Source organism: Glycine soja, chromosome 18 (genome assembly GCF_004193775.1).
Source record: "Glycine soja cultivar W05 chromosome 18, ASM419377v2, whole genome shotgun sequence".
NCBI lineage: Eukaryota > Viridiplantae > Streptophyta > Magnoliopsida > Fabales > Fabaceae > Glycine > Glycine soja.
The window spans coordinates 40099808-40123799 of record NC_041019.1 but is presented as its reverse complement, the minus strand read 5'-3'; the positions used below and the strand labels follow the sequence as shown (position 1 = coordinate 40123799).

Sequence of the window (23992 nt, the reverse complement as noted above, 5' to 3'; positions counted from 1 at the left end):
CTACCCCATTCAGAAAGACAATTTTTTACTTCATTCAAACAAACAAGTTAAGACGATTATGTTAATTTTGACGAAATTTCGGCAGCATTTCGCTTTGGTCTCCAAGTACACAACATGAAAGGGGTGACATCAATTCACGCCTATCATGTATGCACCCAGAGAACAAAGCAAGATGCATTGCTCGAAATTTAGTAAAAAATAACACAATATACTTAACTTATAAGTCAAAATGAAGTAAAAACAATTTGTCTTCCCAAACTGTCCAAACGGACAATTCAAGATTGAATACAACAATTAATCCAAACTGTCCGTATTAATCGTTGTATTCAATCTCAAACGGGGAACTATGGCTCACTCAATGAATTACAATGTACTACTAAAGAATAGTAACATGTCAACCATTGCCTATAATACTTAAGCACATAAGTGTGATAATCACATACATACCTCGAACGATGATAGTAAGGAAATCTTTGTTGGCGGGGATGCAACACTCAATGAGATGACAATATGCTAATGGAAGTGTATCAACTATATTGCTATCCTTAACAGTCGCCACATGCCTTAACAGTAACACCTGCATCATAGCAAAGCTTGTAAGACCACAGTATGAGTAGTGTTGTAGCAATGGAGAACAGCCAACCCCTTATTGTAGCCCCACAGTATGAATTATTGCATGAATAAGAACGAAACTTATAGAAGAAAAAACTTCATAAAAGATATCATCATCAAAATACTATAGAATATGATTTATTTAAGCAGTTTCTGCTTCAGCAACAATGAAATTGTCTCTAGCAGGTCCTAGTTCATGAAAGGGATAAAATATTTGATAAACATTAACTTACAAGCAATAGCAGGTCAAAGAAAAAATTGTTGGTGCATCATTCAAAACTTGTATATTTAGTTATATATTTTTAATTTTAGTAAATACACCGAAGTGAGCTTTACATAAGTTGATCATACATATAGACAGTTTATATTCAAAATAAACAGAAAACTGTATAAAAAAAACACATAAAATTTACATAGGCAGCATCAAATACAAAATAAGATTAAGGACAAATACTCAAGAAGTAAAAATAAATACTAACATGTAGCAAATACATATAAATGTCTGTTACATGCAAAGCTTTGCTGGCCCGGGGTGCCCCCTATATGTCAAAGCCAATTCCTATAAGTACAAGTTGCTTCTGAATGCATGAAAATGACTCTTAATAAGTACATTTATGAAATTCCTAATGCTCTATATATCCCGTTGATGCGCATTGGTAAAGACAGCACTCGGACATATTGCTGCTTATGATGAGCCACTGTCTAAGGTGTAATACTTCAAGTTCCATGGTTTGGCAATTGGATAGATTCATATAATCATATTATTTCATCTATGGCTAGTAGCTAGACACACTTTAAATTTGTGTTGTTGGTCACTCACTAGTCTAAGTCCAAGGGCTCTCTGAGTTCCTTTTCTAGTTGGTTCTACTTTCTACATATGACTGATTCAATAGTTAGGTCTGAGGTAAAGTTACAGTTACATATTTTGTTTGTTTAAGCAAATATTTGATTTGAAGATATGTTTTAAATATCACAATAATTGTGTAATTTATTTTATAAAAAGTAGCATTTTAGTGTATTGTGAAACATGAAATGAAGATAATAAAAAAGGTTTTCTCCCAATTCTAAAAATAACAACTTACAAAAAAGTCCTAAAAATATGTATCATAGAATCAATGGTTTAGGCTTAAGCCAACTAGCAATAACATTCTCCCATTTCTGAACTCTTAAATTTGATGTTCATATGCAGGTAGCCCTATTGAGGAGTTTATTAAATGGAAAGCTATTTATGGAATGGATATGTCCAGCTGTTTCTCAAGCCTATCATTGCCATGTAAGGATAAGTATACAAAACTTATATAAATGTCAAATCAGTAGCCCCCATTAGAGTTCTCGATATGATATCAAATCTTAGATGAAATTACTTTTTCAGATCAGTGCACATGGAACAACTTACAAAGAAGAATAAGATATTTACAATGACAATATTGTCAGGGAAATCACAATCGAAGGGGTGACTTGGAATATCATTCAAAAGCCTCCTGTTCAACAATTCAATTCCAGTAAAATGTTCAAATTATACAATGACTCTTGCTGCTCAATATGCTTCCAGGTGAGGAATTTTTTTCTGAGCCTGTGAAAAATGCATGAGTTCAAGAACCAAAAGCAGTTAAAAAAAATCAAAATGTTACTAGACTCTGAATTTAACATACAGATGCCCACATATATAGTGTATAATCTTCCTTCATTTTAAGGTCATGTATTTCTGTTCATTAGTTTATCATTACCTTGCCATTAACCCCATTGTCTTAAAATTATATTCTGCAGGATTTTGAGGATGAAGAATTTGTGAGGACACTTCCAAAATGTGGCCACTTTTTTCACTTAGTCTGCATAGACAAATGGCTAGTCCAACAAGGATCATGCCCCATGTGTAGAATTTATGTTCCAGATTTATGAGTTTGTTGTTGAATTGTAGTCGGAGATATCGGTTTACATTTTTAAAGAAAAAATTGCGCATATAGCCTACTATTCTAGGGTTATTATTTGTTAATAATCTCCTTTTTTTTGTTATCTATTATATAATTTAGTTTTGAAATAAACTGTCATGTGATATTTTTAAATGAATAAATATAAATTATAAAACATATATACATTTGACAATGTTACCAAATTTTTGTATTATACATCACACAATCTCAAATTACCCCTCTTTGCGATAAAGTTATTGATTTTTATAACAATTATTTAAAAATTTATAAAAAATAATTTTTAATTTGATTTTCAGTTTATAAAAATTTGCATTATTGAACTCTTTCTAAAGTTTAATTTATTAATGAACTTAGTATTGATATGTATTTTTCTTCATTCTCCAAATGTACGTAAACATAAATAGAAGGGTGTAATAAATATTTCAAGTACTTTACTTAAAGCTTAAAATAATAAATTAATTTTTTCTAGTTATTCTATTCCAAAATACTATCAAATAACGTTAATGTGTTTCTTATTCTCCAAATGTTGGAAACAAAAGAATGAATAAGTATTCCAAAACCCGATTTTTGTATTAGAGATCACATGTATTCTTTCTGTCTGATAATAATTGTAATTTTAATTCGGGACAGATCCGGAAATCTATTGAAGGAAACTCATTTTTTTAAAAAAAATTATTTAAATATTTATTTTAGAAATATTTAATAAATAATAATTTCCACAAAATTACTAGTTTAATACTTAAAATTAAAATTTATTTTTATTTTAGATGTAAAAAAAGATAATATAATAAGAAAACTGACTAAAAAAATTATATTTCAAACCTATATTTCATAGGACGTGACACTTGTCATGGTTTAAATCTGGTAATGGATTTGTGATTTAATTTTTGGAGTTTGTTTACTTTTATTGGGTCAGGATTATCGGGCCTAAAACAGTTTTTTAACAGCTTCTGATGTTTTTGTTTTCTTTTTTCAAAGTTCATTTAATTTTACACACACTTTGTTCTTGTTTAAAGACCACGCGAGACAAAATTCTTTGATAAGCTTAATAGAAACTTAGCCCAAATCATAAGCTTGATAGCAACAATCTAAAATTCATCAAGATCAAATTGAACTAAAAACATGTGCAACTGAGAGACAATTTTCTGGCATAAATGTATCCTTATTTGCTTTTATTTTTCTCCATAATTAATAAGCCAGCAATAAAAGGAACATAATGGATTTTACCAATTGAAATTAAAATATGCAATGCAATGATCAAGCTCATAAGGACATTATCACACGATTAACAGTAAAGATTTTATGAAATGATTTGGCCAAACAATGTTTTCCAACACTAACTATCTCCGTAGTAACAATGGTTTTATGGAGTACTGTATAGAAAAGTGCAATGAAGAAAAGTGAAGCATAAAACATAACTAACCGTGCTTACAGTTGTTGTTTGTTCAGTGATTATCAATGAGTTCTCTGAAGGCCCCCGGTATTCTCAGGTTCTGATAGTCCAAACATGTAAAATCTTGAATTTAAAGGGTATGAACTCTCCTGCATATATAAAAATGGAAAAAATTTATGCTTTTTACTTGAATACAATGAATCTTTCTAGTAGCCTTCCATTAAAAATGGAAGGACAAAAACAAAGTTTCTGATCAAATAATGAAACACAACTACAAGATATATGTACATTGAAAAAGAAAGAAAATAAACAGAACAATTTGTATCAAATAAAGGCTTATCTAAAAAAAATTTAAACAATGTATAGATGGCACTCTTTTTGTCAAAAACCTTAGCATGTGAAGCACAAAAAAAAATGAAGCTGAACGTTCCTAGACTAGGTGAGACCTTAAAAATATTCAATAAAGCTTCCTACTGTATTATAAGGATAGTTATTAGTTAATGTTGTTGTACTGAAACTCAATGTGTAGGTTCCAACTCTCACTTTGATTCCATTCTATCAAACAACTGAACAAGCTACTCTACACTCTGCATAGTGAGTTGAAAGCAAATTAAATAACAAGAATCAGTGCAAAGTCGATGAAGCACACAAACACAAAACACAAGCTTCTCGACACTAATATCAATCTACATACAAATCTTTTTAAATCTCAAGAGAACTTTGGATCCAAACTTCAACAGAGCTCACTATTCCTCCATAATTATGAACACTGATAAAAATAAAGCATAATAACTTACAAGCTTGGGTTTGGGTTTGAGTTTTCTGAACCTCGAGGGTTTGGGTTTGGGTTTGGATTAATATTAAACAACTTGTCTTAATGCCAATTAAATTTGAGATAGAATTCAACACCTGGCTTTTCTGACTTGTCATTTCTGCATAATATATAAGTTTGTGACTTTTGCTGAATTTTATCAAATAGTCTTGACAATTTTTCCCTGATAGTAACACTGCTACGCATATCCTAATAGAAGGAAACCAACTTATGGGAGGATAAGGAAGGAAATGAAACTCAGCTTCGACTTAGACCTAGACATGTGTTTAAAGATTGAACAAAAGCAAGGCAGATTTTTGACAGGGTTTGTCAGATTACGATTCATTCACAGAGCGATTCTTACATAGTGAAAACAAAACGAAATATAGTACAGATAAGAAAAATATATTTAAGCATATATATATTTATCAAGAACTTTGGACAAAAAAACAAACCAACTCTTTTGTTTAGTCAGAGGGTTAATCTGGTTGTTGTTTAGTGTAGGTGTCCGATATAGTTGGTCCTCTGCCGTCTATAGTTGCTGCTCCTTCTATATGAGAATTAACAATTGCTTCTTACAGATTAGTAAGTTAACAGAAGAGATCTCAACAGTTTGTAAAAAAATGAATTTATAAGTTAAATTGCTGTATATGTACTAACCAAAGAAACCACAAAAGATTTAATATACAATTTGATTGATCATTAGAAGTACAACTTAAGTTGTTTTGGAAACCATAACTTTACAATTACACCTTTGAAACTTGAAAGATGAAGTTATTACAAGTTGACAAGTAGAAAGGATCAAATTGTTAGCAATAATACTTTGACCTTTTTACCTTTTTACCTTCAATTAGCAACAAAATGAAAAAAAAGATATAGACAATTAAGTACACAACACAAACAGTGTTTGCTGGTTTAGTTAGTTAATGATTGCTTCATTCCACCAAACTTTACTTGGAGTTTGATTGAGACCTTGAAGTTGATCACAGTAACGGAAAAGATGCATCAAAACCAAAAACTAGAATTAAATTGCTTTCTTTATCAAGTGGAATGGTAAAAAAATTTACGTTATTTTTTTATGTTTTTACATTCATTTCTCTTATATATCTTTTTCATTCTTTTTCTATCATTCTCATCTTTTTCTATCACATAATGCATCATGATTTTAACTTCTTTTTTTCTTCTTTTTCTATTGGGATGTGACAAAAATCATAACTCCAAATTCACTTGGGACCAAATCAGGGATCCCTAAAAAAATTGTGCTAGTGGATCTGAAGGCAATGGGTCGTGGGTGTTGTACGAGTCTTTAAAAGCTTTCTATTTTCTATCCTTCCTATGGATACCTATCTCTACCGGGGAAATCCTAATTTCCATCCTAAAGCACATGTGAAGTCTGATATTGTATTAGATCTTATGGACCTACCTGCTACATAGATATAATATATAGTGAGATCGTAAACAATTTAAGAAAACAATGAGCGAGACAAAAAACAAGTAAGGAGAGAACAAGTTCTCTATATACTCTAAAGAAACTCCCTTCTTTTTTCTTCATAAGCAACATCTGAATCTCAACTGTATATGTGATTTCTCATTTATCACCATCAAGTGAAGTGCATGACAGTGATAGGGGTGTCTTAATTTGGGTGCACGTGCTTACCATGGACTTCTCGGCCTAGTCGGCAAGATTGTTAGATCTATACATCTTCCAATTCTTTTTCTCAGTTTGTGTCCCCTTACCCCGTACTTTTGTTTTTCTTGGTCTCCTCGTGTTACTTGCATATAGTTAGTGACATATAATAGTATAATACTAATACGATTATAGTATATGACATGTGATATGGCTTAATTTTCTACTTACAATTAATATATAAGTGTGTGTCTTCACTCTCAATGCAATTGTCAATGGCACTAATTAATCCAACCACGTGAACCCATTTGAACAAGAGGCGAATCCGGTTTCTCAAAGTCACAAGTAGAGGAAGGGCATATATATATATATATATATTGCAGAGCAGAAAAAGCGGTTCTGAGAGTGACATGATGTTGTAGTTTTGATTCTTGGGAAAGCTGTGTGCTTTACCAAGTACTATCAAATTTATGTTGATGCGGTGCTTTATGTTTAATTAATTAGTAGTTTTGAGTGACACACACTTAATTTATTTGAGCATTATTATAAGAATGATAAATGGGATTTGGAGAGTGGTCGTTTTGATGATTGTGACCTTAGAGCTAGAGCAAAGAATGACAATGGTTGTGGGTGGTCAATGCAAATGATTTGGTGCTACTTCTAAATGATTGAGAGCAGTGTTTCAGCTGTATTATTGAACAACTAGCTTACATTCAAAGAAAGAAAGGAAGTTGAATCTCTAATCTATCCCTAATTTAATTTTCCAACCCTTATAATATATAATATAAGGAGAATAAAAAGTTCAGCCTTTCGATCATGACTGCAGGGTCAATTGCTAGAAATTTAACTGCAAGCAATTTAGGTCCCTATTTTAGAGAATGTTTTACATAATCACTGTTCTCAACCAAAACAAATATTTTTCTTTATATATATATATATATATATGTATGTATGTATGTATGTATAAAACATAGATCTAATGTCAGCTTTACCAGTGAGATTTTCAATCAAAGACCAAAAAATACAGCTCAGAGTGAACCAATCTATGCAAATTTATGCTTCGATATGGAATTGAAAGCAAGTTCAGTTGCATTCCCTAGATATGGTTGTTTCAATAATGCCAAGGCCCTGTCAGGCTGTGATGTTGATCTTTAAATTATACAGAAATTCACAAGAAAACGGGGAAAAATATTAAAAAAAAATTGTAACTGAATTTTAATCAGTCGCTGCAATTTGTTATATCATCAAAAAGGTTACAACAAAACTACCACGATCGCCTTTAGTATCTTCATGTCATTTGTAAATTTATAATTCAAACTAAATTATTATTTTTTTTATCAACAAAATAACATATATTAAAAGGAGTATAAGGCTCATACTGCCCAGAAGGTTCTCTCTAGCACTATTGAACACTCTTTTTTCTCCTGCCAAATGATACATTCCCCATGAAATGGATTTAAGTTTAATTGAAGACAATTCAAAATTTTATAACTAACACAAACAAAACCAGTTTTATTAATCATTATCCTAAAAACAAAAATTAAAGAATTCAAAGTAAAATAATTTAGACTTAAAAGTTAATTACAGTTTTGATCCCTTGTTGTTATTATTTCTCAAATTTGTCCCCGGGTCATTTTCAATGTATTTAGTCTCCTAATTCTTTAATTGTAATTTTAGTTTATTTTTTAACTTAATATTCAATATTTGACAGAAATTACAACTTGACCCTCTATTACACATCCACATCACCATTCTGCTGTTACATCAACAGTTCCATTAAATATAACATAGTAAAGAGAGATCAAAATGAAATTAAACCAAAATACTATTAATTACTTTATTACTTGTGAGAACAATAAATACTAGTTGTCAAATGCAGAGTAGAGACAAACTTACGAGTGGCCTAAGATGGTTAGAGGAAAATGGTTATGGTCTTTTGTGGTCAACAAAAAAGATGTTCTAACTTCAATCTCTGCTACCTGATGGTTCCTTCTCCCTTCATCATCCTCATCAAAATGTTGTTAAGAAAGCCCTATATATCAGTGTACGAACATGTAATTATCCTCATCAAAATGTTGAATACAAACAAATAAAGATAAGGGAAACACAATATTTGGAAGACAATACAAATTAATTAAATGGAGTCTAATGCAAACAATTCAACTAAAGGATTGCATCCATTATCTATTAATTTAAATTAAAATTTTTTACATTCTCTAGTAACTATGGAGAGCACAACATAGTCACAAAAAGGTTTGGTTCAAATTAGCTGCATACAGGGAACCAAAATCAACACAAGGCAAAATTGATGAGTCTTTAATTAGCTGTACCTTTTACTTTTAATTTAATAAGTAATCATTCCATGATATATTGACATCATTAAAAAAATTATAAACCATTTTAGCAACTCTAACCACAGGTTTGCTATATAAGTTAACGATGATGTTGAGTTGGACTAATGGTATTCAGTTCAAGTCTTGTTATTGAGAAGAGTTTCTTTGACATGGTAATTTTAGCAGCTTCAACATCATTACTTCTTGCATGTAAACATATGAAGAACCACACCACAAAGGGTGTGAGGTGAACCACAGAACTGGACAAACCAAAAGACTATGTTTTTGAGATAAGGGTCAACTTATACTTATCCTCAATTGACTGAAACAGAAATTACACAGCATCACATGGCAAGAGGTGCAGGCACTACTAGAAAATACATGTCTAATTCTTTCATTGAACAAGTGATGATTATTTGGGCAGCACTGAAGCACAATACCATTTACTGAAGCACATTGAAGCACTGAAGCAAATAAAAATTACTCAAAATTCATGACATTCATAATTAACAATAAAAGGTCACAAGTGTCTCAAACAAAACATACAAGTAAATACCAACAAAAGTTAAATACAAGTTTCCTAGATAGGTATCATCAATCATCTTCTAAATCTGCGTCTATAATTTTCACTACATACATTTGCAGATTTCATTTTTTGGAAATTGAAATCCCAAAAATAGCCCACCCAAAAAACCATAACCTCTGTTTAGACTTTAGAGGGCTTTTGTAGAATCAATACATCACCACTATCTTGTTCACTATGGCTGCTATTCAAACGTAGAGTGTAGTTATGACCAGATACATTGCCCTTGTAGCAACCAGTGGCCACTAAGCTACTATGGCCCACCATTTAAAGTTATACCTTTTTTTTCTAAGGAGAGAAAAATGTCTAAGTCCTAACAAAACAACACAACTATATATTCTCATTAAGTGGGTAGAATTAGCAAATCCTAGTAAATTGATTATTGTTGTTATTTCTTCGTCTCATTTTTGTACTCAAAAGTTGTTCTCTTTATGTTCCCATTGTTTTTAGTTTACTCCTTAAATGGGTTAGAGATAAATAAAATTAGCGAGTTGCGATCTGCAGTTCAAAAGCTGTGAAAGCAAATAAGATGCAGCATAGAAATTTGACTTCTAGAAGGCCTTCTGGAACTTTCTTATTGAAATTTTCAAAACCATGGCATTGAACGAGAAATTAGGTTTGGGGAGAAATCAAACAACACAGAGGATGATTTTGAAAGTGAAGTGAGGCTTGTGTGCAAAATTTTCCCTAATTTCTGAGTAAGAAGAACATTTAGGGGCAAGTGGTAACGAGAAAGAACAACTCACTAGTGACGACGGCGTTGGGGTGATACTTCGGTGAAAGGCGGCGAGGGAGCTGAGGCTACGGTTCCACGGCGGCGGCGGGGGAGGTTCTTTGAACCTTTAAAAGGTTATGTCAGTCACTTTGTGGCGGAAAGAAAGTATGTATATAGAAGCTAGAGGCAAGGTGTCAGCGCGAAAGGGCAAGAGGTAAGCAACAGGTGCTGACAGCTTAGAAGCTATCAGCAAGGTTTGAGCGTGAAAGGGCAAGAGGTTCGAAAGGGTTACAAGCGAGACTAGGGTTAGAGAGAGTTCAGCATGAAAGGGGAAAGAGGTGAGGTTCAGTGTGAAAGGGGAAAAAGGTGAGGAAGCGCGAAAGGATTTATTTTAACCCAAACAAATTAAGACAGTTTTTATATTAAACCCGTCGTAAAATTAATTGAAAAAGCACATTCTAAGGCGGTTTTAATAACCGTCTTAAATTTAATATCGTAAAATCCTAATATTGTTCAAATAATTACAAAAAAGCCACCGCACATCTTTTTAAGGCGGTTCCCCAATAATCGTCGTAGTGTCCGTGTCGTAAAACGCCAATTTTCTAGTAGTGAGATCTCCATTCCAAATTTCATTTTTGCCAAATCTATAATTTCAAATTTCTTCATATATATCATTCTTGAATTGGTTTAAGGAATTTGATACCCTATATATAAAAAATAAATCATCAACATATAAAGAAACAATGAGTTGCACTTCATTTTTTTATCACTTCACATACAAAGTGACTTCATTTTCACTCTTCTTAAAACCTTCTTTTTAGAAGATAACCGTCAATTTCCTTATACCATGCCCTTTTACCTGTTTCAGACCATACGAAGCTTGTAGATTTTGTCGAAGCTTGTAGATTTTGTCGAAGCTTGTAGATTTTGTCTTTTGAACATGAATACCTCCAGGCTGCTCAACATAGATGTCTTCTTCAATGAAACCATATAAGAATGTTGACTTGACATCAAAATGATATATTTTCCAATCCAAATTAGTTGTCAACAGTACCAGCAATCTTATTGTATCATGTCTTGCAACTAAAGCAAATGTATCAGAAAAAGAAATATCATGCTGCTAAAAATAACCTTTAACCACCAATCTAGTTGAGTTTGTTCGCGAAACCATTAGAATTAACTTTGGTTTTGTAAACCCACTTAACACCAATTACCTTTTGATTGTTTTCTCTTTCTAGAAGCTGTCAAATGTTGTTTATATTTATTGTATTGATCTTCGACATGGTAGCTCTCCATCATTTTCTTATACATTAATTGTATCTATCATAAAGATTCTCCAAGGTTCCACTATTCTTGAATTGGTTTAAGGAATTTGATTCCCTATATATAAAAAATAAATCATCAACATATAAGGAAACAATGAGTTGCACTTCATTTTTTTATCACTTCACATATAAAGTGACTTCATTTTCACTCTTCTTAAAACCTTCTTTTTAGAAAATAACTGTCAATTTCCTTATACCATGCCCTTTTACCTGTTTCAGACCATACGAAGCTTGTAGATTTTTTCGAAGCTTGTAGATTTTGTCTTTTGAACTTGAATACCTCCAGGCTGCTCAACATAGATGTCTTCTTCAATGAAACCATATAAGAATGTTGACTTGACATCAAAATGATATATTTTCCAATCCAAACTAGTTGTCAACAGTACCAGCAATCTTATTGTATCATGTCTTGAAACTAAAGCAAATGTATCAGAAAAAGAAATATCATGCTGCTAAAAATAACCTTTAACCACCAATCTAGTTGAGTTTGTTCGCGAAACCATTAGAATTAACTTTGGTTTTGTAAACCCACTTAACACCAATTGCCTTTTGATTGTTTTCTCTTTCTAGAAGCTGTCAAATGTTGTTTATATTTATTGTATTGATCTTCGACATGGTAGCTCTCCATCATTTTCTTATACATTAATTGTATCTATCATAAAGATTCTCCAAGGTTCCACTACATCATACTGGAAACACAATGTCACTATCATAATTTTTTCCTTCGTCTTTTGAATCGATCTTGCTCTTCCTGGGCAGTCGCTTACTTAGGCCTTCAAGTTGACTTTTCTTCCAATTTCATTTTGACAATTCATTAAATTGTTGAGAATATGTTTGATATCTTTATTTTTTAGAAAATAATAATTTAGTTTTTCTTTTAAGAATTTGTTACTTGTTTCAAATCTCTACGATATTTTTTAGATTTAAAATTATTATAAATTATGTAGAATATTTTAGGATTTATTTTCTTTTACAAGATTAGGATGCTAGCTAAGTTTATAAATAGAACTTCTTGACATGAGAAAAATCACCCACCTGACCAACAACAGAGAGGGGTCACATATGAAGAAAGAGTTTGCAAGTTCCACAAAAACTTATAATGGAGATGATATACAAGAGTTTACAAGTTTTTATGGAAAACTTGTAATGACCATGAATAAAATATTCAAAAAGCTCTTCCACACAATATCTCCTTTTACAAATATATCTCGATACATAGAAAAAAAATCCATCAATGGTAGCAAACCTTATAGTTCTTAAGGCCCCATAGAGGAAAACAAGAAGATAAAAGAAGAAGAAAGCAAAAATTGAAAGGAGGAGAAAATCCAAATGCTTAGTCAAGGAGGAGTGTTGAGAATATGATTGATATCTTTAGTTTTTAGAAAAGAATAATTTAGTTCATCTTTTAAAAAAAATTATTTGCTTCAAATCTCTAAAATATGTTTTAGATTTAAATATATTATGAATTTGCTTAGGATATTTTAGGATTTGTTTCCTTTTTTTAATATTAGGATGTTGTGTCTATAATTAAAGTTTCTTTATATGAAAAAAATCATCTCACTTGATCCAATCTGAGAGGGGGGGGGGGGTTCATATTTGAAGTAAGGACTTACAAGTTCCAAAAAACTTGTAATGAAGATGGATTTCCCTTTCTCCTTAGCTTTTCCACCATCTTCTCGAATGGACAACTCTCCCCCTTTTAGATCAATAATATTCTTCTTGCCCTCCTCTTTTGTTGTCCCCTCCTTATCTTCATCTTGATTCTTTGAAGGCTTACCATTGTTCTCTTTCCCTCGATGGTTATATGCAACCTCCAACTTCTGTTTTGGGTCTCCACTAACTTATGTAGCTGACATTTAGGCATTAATCTTCCACACTACTAAAAAGTGCCTTTTATGATGATTCTAAGGAGTTTTTTACGACAACTTTCTAGTGTCGTTGAAGTCGTCATTGTGGAAAGTCATGCGACTTTCCAAAGCGATTTTCAAACCGTCTTAGAATGGTACAATTTCTAAGATGATTTTGTCCCGAAAATGCCTTAGAATATCTTTTTTAAAAAAATTAAAAAATTGAGAATTCTAAGACTGTTTTCTCAAAAACTGTCTTACAAAGTAGATAGTTCTCTAGAGAACCATCTTAAAATATTTTTTTAAAAAAAAATTAAAAATTGAGAATTCTAAGACTATTTTTTATGACGGTTGAAGTCATTGAAGCGTCGTCGTGTAAAGTCATGACTTTCCACAACGATTTTCAAACTGTCTTAGAAGGGTATAATTTTTAAGACTATTTTGCCCCGAAACCGTCTTAAAATGTCTTTTTTTTTTAAATTTAAAAATTGAGAATTCTAAGACAATTTTTCCAAAAACCATATTAGAAAGTAGATTTTCTTCAGAGAACAATCTTAGAATATCGTTTTTTTTAAAAAATTAAAATAATGAAAATATTATTATTAAAAAATTGTATAGATATTATTTAAAAAATATTATTTTCTTTATATTTTAGAATAAGACATAAAATAAAAATAAGATGATATTTGTAATTATAAGAAAAAATAAAAAATACTTTCTTATATTAAACATATCCTTAAATTTATGTTTATTTTTTGTGAAATTGAAAAAAAGACAAGCAAAAATAACTATGCAATGTTGCAAGGAGAATTCAAATAAGGAGAAATCTAAACAATAAAATGGATGGGAAATTCATTCAATCCCTCGTGGTTAAAAAAATTAACACAGTATGAGTATAATGTTAATGTTGTCAAATACATTCAAAAGAGTGTTGATTGTGCCTAAATTTATGTCCTATATTTGAGTGCTAAACAAAGGCTTAGTTGATGTAATTTGTAAATTTAATTGAAGACAAATGTACGATATTATGAAGCATAACACTATCACTTATAAAAGTAGTCTCAATATTTATGAAACGGTCGCACAAAAATAAAATGCACTAACAAGTAATAGTTGATAAAAAATTGATTGAACACCTACAATTTATCATTATCGATAAAAATTATAAGACTGGTGAAAACAATAGTTGATTGTGTCAGAAAAAATTACCCACTTCTTAGTGGCAAAAGGTAAAAAAAATGACAACTTAAGTGTTGGACCTTGTGGCCTCAATAACTTAAGAGGGATAGGCTTAGAATGCAGAAGAAGACAATCAATTTAATAATGTTCTTTAAACATGAAAGGCAAAATTGATTACAATAACATAAATGAGATAAGGGAAGAGAGAATGCAAACACAGTTTTATATTGGTTCGGCCACAACCCGTGCCTACGTCCAGTACTCAAGCAACCCACTTGAGATTTTCACTATCTTTGTAAAATCCTTTACAAAGTCTGAACCACACAGGGACAACCCATCCCTTGTGTTCAAATGCTTTACAACAAGTGACTTACAGTCTCTTAACCAATCTCATTGAATAAGAAGAATGGAAGAAGAATTCTCTCTTCAAGAGAAGAATATTACAATGAAGATCATGTAAGAATCCTTATCGATTTTGCAAATGCTCTCTCAAAAGAAATCCTTGACCAAACACTTGCAAAATCTATAAGGATTCTTACATGATCTTCATTGTAATATTCTTCTCTTGAAGAGAGAATTCTTCTTCCATTCTTCTTATTCAATGAGATTGGTTAAGAGACTGTAAGTCTCTTGTTGTAAAGCATTTGAACACAAGGGATGGGTTGTCCCTGTGTGGTTCAGACTTTGTAAAGGATTTTACAAAGATAGTGGAAATCTCAAGTGGGTTGCTTGAGTACTGGACGTAGGCATGGGTTGTGGCCGAACCAATATAAAACTGTGTTTGCATTCTCTCTTCCCTTATCTCATTTATGTTATTGCAATCAATTTTGCCTTTCATGTTTAAAGAACATTATTAAATTGATTGTTGTTGCTTCTTCTGCATTCTAAGCCTATCCCTCTTAAGTTATTGAGGCCACAAGGTCCAACAAGTGGTATCAGAGCGGGATTCTTGTATAAAGTTTAAAAACTTCAAGAATAGATATGGCCTCAACCAAATTTCCATTTTTTGAGGAAAATTCTATCAATAGGCTCTTATGTTCAATGGTGAGGGTTATCATTATTGGAAAACCCGAATGCAGATCTTTATAGAAGCCATAGATCTAAAGATATGGGAAGCCATTGAATTTGATTCATTTATTCCTACAATGGTTGAGAGAAATGCAACTACATAAAAAAAAACTAGAGAAGAAAGAAGATGATGATGAAAGAAGAAAGAAGAAGATTCCTCTTTAGCCCCAAAATGTTAAGTGCGATCAAATTGGGCACATGAGATTCAATTGTCCTGTGTTTAAAAGAAGAATGGAAAAATCCGACAAGATGAATTTCAAAGGGAAGAAAGAAAAGAAAGGATACATCACTTAGGAAGATAATGTCATAAATTATTCAAGTGATTCAGAGTAGAAAATCATAAGTCTGGGTATCATGATGAAAGACTATGAAAACGGAGAAGAGCAAAGTCGATACATTGATAGCAATTTCTCCAAACACATGGCATGCATCAAAGTTTATTCATATTTCTCCCCAAAATAAAGTGGATATGTGATTTATGAAGACAACAAGCAAAGGCCATATTTCTCCCCAAGAAAAAATGAGTCTCAAGAAAAGTAAATATGTGATCTATGGAGACAACGAACAAAGGCCACTTGATCAACAAGCCCAACAAGTGATATCAAATGATACCAACAGGTCACTTGTCTTTGATTAATTATTTTTTATGCTTGTTTGCTACTTGAGTTTAGATTGTCCTTGATGATTGTGATTGAATTTGATTGGTTGTGTTTGATAATTGATTGATTGTGTTTTTTGATTAATGTGTTTGTTTTTTCTTGTTTGATATTCAATGTTTGTTAGTTTGATTGATTGATTATATTTTATAATTGATTAATTGTGGTTGTTGATTATTTTTTATTGAGTTTTGATTGTCTTTGATAATTGTTTTTTTATTGTGTTTTGTTGATTGCTTTTGATTGTATATTTGATTGATTGTGTTTTTTATTGATGTGATACTATACTTGTTTTTGCTTGATCAATATTGAATGATTGGTTTAATGCCTTTTGGTATCACTTGATTCTCATACATTACAACAAGTGGTAACATTTTTCTCCTCTCTATTCATGATTTGTTTTTGATGTTGACAAAGGGGGAGAGAACGATAAAAGATAAAATAATAAGAAAAAATTATCTATTTTTTATGAGACAACTTTTTATATATGAAAAATATGAAATCTTCAATTGTCTCATATAAGAAATCATTGTAAAACCAAGGGGGAGTAAACTATATGCAAATAGATATTTTCTTTGTTGTTGCTCCTAACCTATAGGTGGTTGTCATCATCAAAAAGGGGGAGAATGTAAATCATGAAGATTTTGATGATATCAAGAAGAAATTGCTTGAGAAAGGGGGAGATGTAAATCATGCAAGCTTTGATGGTGTCGAGAAGAAATCACATGTTTGTCATCATCAAAAAGGGGGAGAATGTGAATGTATGTATACATGATTTTGACGATGTCAAAGAAGAATCTAACAAGGCTGCTTCAAATGATAAGCATTTGCTTCAAGAATAATTCAAGATTGCTTCAACAAACAAAGCCTTGTTTCAAGATTCACTAAAGACCAAGCCTTGCCTTAAAACAAAGTGCTTTCAAGACATGCAAGGCTCTGGTAATCGATTACCAAGAAGTGTAATCGATTACCAGAAGACAGGGTTGAAAAATAGCTGTTGAAAAAGGTTTTGAATTTGAATTTTCAACATGTAATCGATTACCATATGTCTGTAATCGATTACCAGCAACAGAACTTTGGAAATTCAAATTCAAAAGTCATAACCCTTCAAATTATAACTGTGTAATCGATTACACAAACATTGTAATCGATTACCAGTGGAAAGTTTTCAGAAAATCTGCCAACAGTCACATCTTTTCATTAGATTTTTGAATGGCCATCAAAGGCCTATAAATAGGTGACTAGGGCACGAATTAAAAAAGAGAGAGTTTTGATTGATCAAAATGTTTTATCCTCTCAAAAGATTAAGAGAGTTTTGCTTGGCAAAAATGTCTTATCCTCTCAAAAGACAATGAGAGAGATTCTAAAAGAACTTCGTTGTCAAATGCTCTCTCAAAAGAAATCCTTGACCAAACACTTGCAAAATCTATAAGGATTCTTACATGATCTTCATTGTAATATTCTTCTCTTGAAGAGAGAATTCTTCTTCCATTCTTCTTATTCAATGAGATTGGTTAAGAGACTGTAAGTCTCTTGTTGTAAAGCATCAGAACACAAGGGATGGGTTGTCCCTGTGTGGTTCAGACTTTGTAAAGGATTTTACAAAGATAGTGGAAATCTCAAGTGGGTTGCTTGAGTACTGGACGTAGGCACGGGTTGTGGCCGAATCAGTATAAAACTGTGTTTGCATTCTCTCTTTCCTTATCTCATTTATGTTATTGCAATCAATTTTGCCTTTCATGTTTAAAGAACATTATTAAATTGATTGTTGTTGCTTCTTCTGCATTCTAAGCCTATCCCTCTTAAGTTATTGAGGCCACAAGGTCCAACATTAAGAAGTAAAATGATCCACAAATTTTAAGCTAGCAGCACATGAATATTTGAAATATTATTGTACATTTCAATTTTTATGCATGTATTGGTTAGTGATAAGGAACAAGTTACAAGAAGACCGGAGAATCTAAATCACTTGCAATGAATAAGGGCCACAAATAAAAGTATAAATCTTGAGTCTTAAGTTCTGTCTATAGAGAGGCTTTTATCTTAGGTAAATAGACATTTCAATTAAATAAGTTATGTCAAAACAAAATAATGGATTTATTTGTTAATAGTGATCACTTGGAAGGGGAAATAAAAAAAAAGGTAAGGCTCGTATGAAGTGGAAAATTTTATGATATGATACTATATAACAATTCTACCTTTTTGTTGGGGGTGGGGGAGCACAATATCAGACTTTCAGTACAAATATTTTCTTTAAAATAAGGCTTTTCATGTGTATGAAATGAAATACCATGTTTTATTTTCATTAACTAAAAGATCCTATATAACCTGAGAAAATAAAAAAAACAAAAAAAAAACAGAACTGAATGGCTTACATTATTAGAAATACAGCAATCCCAAACCCGAGCATGATGCCCAAATAAGACAAGGGCAATAGGATCATGGCACAATGAATGTTCCCTTTAAATAGAAACACCCTAGACACATGCACTGCATTAATAAAAGGAGATCAATCAGCATGTGTCATTGTCTTTAAGAATGAACATAAATCAGTGATACAATAGGACTTGAAAAAACTAGCTTGCCTTCGGTCATCAGAGACATATACCAGTTTAGATCCACAAGACGACCATGCTATTCAGAAGATTGAACCTTTATGTCCAATAAGTTAACAAACATGAATAGCCTCATACAACAACAATTGGAGGATGAAATGCTCTGATGATCATGGTTTTCTTGATGACTTGAAATTTATTGTGGTGAGGGGAAACTTTCCAAACAATAATCTACCGGAACCAAACTCTTTGAAGAAATTAAAAGAAAATAGAAACATCAATACATTAAACATTAGGCCACAACAAGCACAGGGATCTTTTAAAAAGGATAGTGACGAGTATTTTAAGTACAACACTACTATGAAGAAAACCAAAGATAATTTTCAAGTAAAACATAAAGAGATACAGTGCAGATAAAAAATCCTTCATGTGCGCACTTAAATAAAATTAACTTAGTTAGTCATGTAGTGTCATACTATGCCTGTAGCACAACAGTCATGCTATATACTTTTGAGTGTTTTTGCATGAGGTCTTTGGTACTAGTATGTGGAAACCTAGCAGGATTGTGTCAACACAACAACACAAGGTTTCTATATAATTATTGTTATGACTTATGATGAAGGTTTTTCCAGCCACCAACCTACTGGAGCTGTAGAAGATGAATTTAGAGTAATAAATATAAAAGCATATGGAGGATATTTGATCTGTTATTAGGCATCTGGACCCAACTTCAAACCAAATAATACTAAACAAGATCTCAAGAATAGGAGCAAGGAGGAAATTTACATTACCAATGGTTTAGGGGAAATTTACTCCACATCCTTTCCTCCCTTGTTCCATTTGGCCAAATCCATTTAACCTTTCCATTTTGTCATCAAAAGCATGATTTATAAACCTCTTATATATTTTATGACCCTCTTATATATCCATTTCGATAACATTAAGCCAAGAAGCATTCACCATCATTTACTACTTACTAGGCAAAAAAAGGGATGGGGGAAGGAATTCCATTTGGTCAATTATCATGAAATGCATAAACCAAAATGCTTCCTCTACAAACTAGTCAGCAAGACTCTATATTGGAAAGAACCAATGACATACTTGCATGGTGACAACAATATGTTCAAAACAAATTCTTCATAATCTATGTGACTCTTTTCGGACATTTCGAACATCAATTGTAAACATTTAATATCAGCATATCTCTTACCTCATTAAATATTGTACCAGATGCAATTAAGAGAACTTCAAGATTGTGACTTAATAATCTCATTAAGTACAGAAGGCACCACACTGTTGTAGAAGCAAAGACTTTGACTTTGATGTTTTGATGATGCCATATGGTCATGATATTTTGATGCCTTATGAAAATGCGCTTCTCAAGTTTAATTCAAGACAAAAATCCAAGAATACAAGATACATCATCAAGAAGATCTCTAGTGATTTAGGAAGGGAATTCCAAATTGAAACAACAAAAGGTTTGGCCAAGAAATTTAAGCTAAAATGTCTTTTTCAAGAGATTTACTCTCTGGTAATCGATTACCAGAAGATGTAATCGAGGGGTAATCGATTACCAATGGCCAACATGATTTATAACAGCCATTAGAAAATTTAAATTTAAATTTTACACTGTGTAATCGATTACACATGGATGGTAATCGATTACCAGCAGTTATTGAACGTTTTAATTCAAATTTTAAAGTCTGTAATCGATTACACAAGTCTTGTAATCAATTACACAAGTCTTGTAATCAATTACCAGAGGAGATTTTCATAAAATTATTTTCAAGGGTCACATCTGTTCAAATGGTTTTTACATGACCATCAAAGGTTTATTTATATGTGACTTGAAACACGAATTTGCTTAGAGTTTTTTAGAACAAATAGGTCTTATCCTCTCAAAAAGAAAAATCATCTTATCCTTTTAAAAATTCCTTGGCCAATACACTTGCAATTCAATAAGGAATTATTTGAGTGCTCAATTGTTCAATCTATCTCTTTCAAGAGAGATTTCTTCTTCTCTTCATCTTATTTCTCAAAAGGGATTAAGAGACCGAGGGTCTCTTGTTGTAAAGAAATTTGAACACAAAGGAAGGGTTGTCCTTGTGTGGTTCAGAACTTGTAAAGGGCTTTTGCAAGATAGTGGAACTCTTAAGCGGGTTGCTTAGGGACTGGACGTAGGCACAAAGGTGTGGCCGAACCAGTATAAATCTGAGTTTGCAATCTTTCTTCCCTTAAACTCCTTTATTGTTTATTGCTTATTGTTTCTATTCAGTAAGATTAATTTGCATTATTATTTAGGAGTTCATTTTGAAAGGAATCTTGGGTTTTTGGGTTAAAATCAAAATAGAATTTTTCATTAAGAAAAGATTGTGATATCTTAATTCAACCCCCCCTTCTTAAGATATCTGAGGCCACTTGTCTAACAACTGTTATCCAACGACAAACACAACATCATTAAACAAAACAAAAAGAAAAATCTACAAGAAAAAAAAAAAAAAACAATCCATGGTATATAGTAAAGTTGATACCAACCTGGAGATTGAACCTTAAGAACCATATTAGAGTTAGAAATATCCCAAATGTAAACTGAATTGTCGCTACATCCTACAACAAGAAACTAACTCTTCACATTGGAATGGTGCAAGTATCCCTATTACCAAGTAAAAAGAAAAAAGAAAAAGCAACACAAGTTAGAACAGAATAAGAAGAAGCATTCATTATTTCGAAATTGAAATATGTTAAGTACTCACTCTCACTCACCTTGAGGAAGCAAACATCCAAAACCGAGTGACCAAATTTCGGCAACAAATGAATGAGCGTCAACTCTGGACTCTGAGAAATGCTATCAAATACGATGCTAAATAGTTTCACTCTCATTTCCCCAAATACGGCAATTACATTCCCTTGAGGGAAACTAGAAGCGATTCTGTGGACGCGAACTCCTTCGAATACTGAGAAGAATATTATTCTCTTACTCAGTTCTAAATTGTACACCGTAATTTTTGAACCCAAACCTGAACGAAGCATTGAGAAGGTCAAAACAAATGAGGTACAACAAACACAATGCAATTGAAACTTTGAAAACGGTGAGAGAAAAACAATACCGGCGAGCAAAAAAGGAAGAAAGAGATTGGGAAAGTGAAGAAAATAGAGAGTTGAGATGTCACCGAAGTGGGGGCCATTGTGCATGCGCCATTCGGCTAACTGTTGGTCCTCCACTGTCGTTGTTCTGTTCAGCGAATCCATTTAGCTCCTTCAACAATACAGTTACAGTGAAGTAGGGTTTAAGGCTTTAAGCATGAGTTCGTTGAGCAGATTCATGTTTGAAAATACATTACACTTAACGCACTAGCTCATCATGAGATAAACTAATTAAATTTGAAAGTTCAGGGAAGCAACAGAATACGATGATTCATGTTTTTGTCATGCAAACAAAAATAATTGCCCCACAAAAACATGAAAATTGATTCAGGAGAAATGCTTTCCATAAGCAACAAAATAATAGCCTCATTGTGTCTTCGTTGCCACTGGTCTCAGTGCGCCACCATCACGATTCCCAAATTAAACGTTTGTCGCCATCGGCAGTGGAGGTTGCGCCGACATGGAGACCGTAGCTGCAGGGAGGCTGCGCCGTTGTGTGGGTGCCAATGCCTCTTGGGAACGAATTGAGAAAACGCATGCAGAAGGGCAGAACACGAGAGTGAAGAAGAAGGGTTTTTGCGGTGCCCATGCGTTTTGGGAAATTTTTAATCTCCCCCCCAAAAAAACCAAAGTAAGTACGAGATCTCGAAGGAGTTTCTTGGGTTTACAATCTTTTTTAATGGAGAGCATATCGGTGACAATGTTCTCTACGGAGTTCTTGTTGTTGCACAACATTTCGTAGGGTGATTCCTTCGACTTGTGTGGCTCTAGTGATTCCTCTTCAATCTCACCATATTCCATCGATTCTGTTCTTTGTGACAACCTTGCCCTATACTCTTCTTTTATTCTGCTTCCCACCTTTTAATTTAAAGACAAAGACAATGAGAACTGATTTTGTCACGAATTTAAATTGCGAGGACTGGGAGGACATCTTATCAATTGTGAGGATGAGAGGAGAGGAACACTGTAGGGGAAATGAAAAGTTGAAAACGAGCGAGAGTGTGTGGAACCACAAAAATAAAAACCCGCTCAACGAGAGTTTCTTTGCAAAACCAATGTTGAGTATCTAATTTCAAGGATGATTTTGACAAAAAACCCTCTTTGCAAAGATGTTCTAAATATTAAAAAAAAGTCATCACTATCCAAATTACAACGGTTTTTGGACAACCGTCTTTGTAAAAAGTACTTTTTTAGTCGTGTCGCCACATCCAAATGGGAGATTATCAACATCTTCCTCATCATAGCTTTCATCTTGCATGTGACACACTTTCAGTTGGTGATCCAAACTTTCGCATCCATACCAGAAATTACAAAGTCTCTCATATTTGAAAGAGATATTTATAATATCCATGTTGCGAGTTTAGCTCCTCTCCATTTTTTAAAGAAATGGACATTACGTGGCCTTGAAACATTTCAAAGCTTGAGATTCAATTTTTTTTTTAAAGAGAATATTGAACTTCTTTCTTCAACAACTGGGCCCCTCTCTTTCTCTCTTTATTTTATTTTTTAGGATACGCCCCTTTCTTTACATCCCTGCACTGACACCCTCGCTCTTTCTCATTGCGGGAGTGAGGTTGTGCTATTTTAGACAACATTGAACATTTAATGGGAAAAAATGCCTTCTTTTTTTTATTTTAAGGGTTAAATATGTTTTTTATCCCTAATAAATATCTAATTTTTTATTTGCTCCCTAATAAATTTTTTTTAGTAAGCCGATGAATCTCTAATAAAACAACAATTTTTTTTGTCCTTGACACTTATTTTTAACTTCTAATAAATTAGTAAATTTTGTGTTTACTTCATGATAAATATTTTTCATTTGTTATTAATACAGACTAAAACAAAATTTGTTAATTTATTAGAAAGCAAACACAATTTTCTAATTTATTAGACAAACAAAATATCAAGAATAAAAAATAAAAATATTTTATTAGGGACTCAACACAAAACAAAAATTTATTAGAAAACAAACACGAAATTCATTATTTACTAGGGATCAAAAACATATTTAAGTCTTATTTTAATATTCTTTCAACATAATGGTGGTTCAATAAAATTTTATACTAGAGAAGAGGCATGATAAGAACATGGAATTGAGAAAGAGTTATCTATTTTGAAAATTTGAGTTTTCACAACTAATTGTTGGTTTGACTCTTTTCTACTGCATATATAACAGATTATAAACCTATCCACTTTAAGAAGCATTGTGCCCA

The 23992-nt window shown here is 32.2% G+C and overlaps 1 pseudogene; it reads right to left on the bottom strand.

Annotated features, from left to right (window-relative positions):
• Positions 1–3998: 3998 nt before the first annotated feature.
• Positions 3999–21884, bottom strand: LOC114397240 (annotated as a pseudogene).
• Positions 21885–23992: the final 2108 nt, after the last annotated feature.